This window comes from Manis javanica, chromosome 4 (genome assembly GCF_040802235.1).
Source record: "Manis javanica isolate MJ-LG chromosome 4, MJ_LKY, whole genome shotgun sequence".
Taxonomy (NCBI): domain Eukaryota; kingdom Metazoa; phylum Chordata; class Mammalia; order Pholidota; family Manidae; genus Manis; species Manis javanica.
This window is the reverse complement of record NC_133159.1, coordinates 136,589,490-136,591,555: the sequence shown is the minus strand read 5'-3', so window position 1 is coordinate 136,591,555 and position 2,066 is coordinate 136,589,490.

Genomic DNA, 2,066 nt, shown 5'->3' with positions numbered 1-2,066 from the left:
CAAGCCACCGCCCCCGCAGAAGCCTCCCCTTCACTCCCTTCCCCTTATTCTCCTACAACAGCCCTTCTCCCTTCCTCCCCAACCATCTCCTCCCCCATCTCACCTCCTCCACCTTCATTCCCTGCAGATTAAGCCTGAGCCTTTCAGCCCCCCTTTAACTAAGTCCCAGGGGCCTCCTCTGTCTTTGCCCTCATCACCTGTTTCTCCCCTGTTAGGGACTGCCTTTGTCTTCTCACATGTTTGTAGGGAGAATGGGAAAGCACCTTCCCCCATGTCTGAATGCAGCATGGGAAAGCACAAGCTAGAGAACAACCGGTGCAGTCCTTAGAAGTTATCTGTCCACAAAAACATATCTTGCCAAGACTCCTCACTCTGAAAATAAGGAGACCTTGAAGATGTGTAGAAACACCGCCCCTGCTTCTAGCTATGCCCTTCCCCCACTTGCCGATGTGGCAGGAATAGAAAACAACGCATTCCATAAGCAATTAACTGGAGCCCTGCTGTAGCTCAGTAGAGCATGGGACTCTTAACCTCAGAGTCATGAGTTCAAGCGCAACTAAAGCAGCAGAGGCAAGCAGCTGGGCTGCTAGCTGGCGACACGTGGGCCCGATTCTATCTTTCTTTATTTTCTTTGCCCCCCTTCCGCACTTCAGGACCTGCTCGACTAGGCATAGCTAGACCATGTCACTCCCCCACAGACTGAGCCAGAACCCTTCAGTCCCCCTCAGACTCGGTCTAGAGGGCCTCCCAAAATTATCGCCCCGCTCTGGGAAGTAGCAGGATCCGAAGGCATCGTGCGCGTTCACGTCCCTTTCTCCTTAAGAGATTTAGCCCAACTAGAGAAACACCTAGGTTCCTTTTCCATTGATCCCACGACATACATCAGGGAGTTTCAATGGACCCTCCAGTCTTACAGCCTCACGCATCATGACATTTTCATGCTCCTGGCCAATACTCTCCTCCCTGAAGAGCGTAGACGAGCTTGAGACTTCGCCCAAACGCATGCCACCGAAACCCACAGGACTGACCCCACCTGTCCCCCTGGCCCCACTGCTGTCCCCGAACAAGACCCACACTGAGATTATAACACCGCCGTGAGTCTCCACTCTCGAGATATTTTTGCCTCCTGCTTAATAGCAAGTCTAAAAAAGGCAGCTCGTAAAGTAGTCAATTTTCAAAAGCTCCAAGACATAATTCAAAAGAGAGACGAAACCCCCTCTGAGTTCTTAGATAGACTCACTCAAGCCCTATTACAGTATACCAGCCTGGACCCAGAAACACCTAAAGGAAGACATGTCCTTATGACATACTTCCTAGCTCAAAGCTACCCCGACATTAAAGCTAAACTCAAAAAGTTAGAACAGAGCCCCACTACCCCACAGACTGAGATCCTAACAGTGGCCTTTAAAGTCTTCCATAACCGGGAGGAGGAGAAAGAACGCTGTAAACAAAAGGCTAATCAAGCCAATTTCCAGATGTTGGCCCAGCTGATAAAACCACAACCTGGGCACCCCTCTACAAACAAGCCCCCCCAGGAGCTTGTTTCAAGTGCAGAAAAGAGGGACATTGGTCAAGGGCGTGCCCCTCCCCCAGATCTCCTACCACCCCATGCCCCAGATGCCACAAAAAGGGCCACTGGGGGTCTGATTGCCCAACCACCCGAAGGGGAGGCTGGACGAACAACCCCCATCCTAAGCCCGCCGTAGTGGGGCTGGCAGAAGAAGATTGATGGGGCCCGGGGGCTTCTCGCCCGACCATTTCCATCACCAAACAAGAGCCCAGGGTTACTTTAACAGTAGGCGGTCGCCCCATCTCCTTCCTCCTAGATACAGGAGCCACCTTCTCAGTCTTGCGAGAATACCTGGGCCCTACCACGCCAGCCATTACTCCTATAGTTGGGGTAGCAGGTAAACAGATTTTCCCATTCAAACCCCCCCCCTTTTATGCACAATCCTAGACAATCCCATACCTTTCTCCCACTCCTTCCTGGTTATGCCCCAGTGTCCCATCCCTTTACTAGGACGGGACATCCTTTCTCTCCTCCACATTTCCATAACTATATCCAC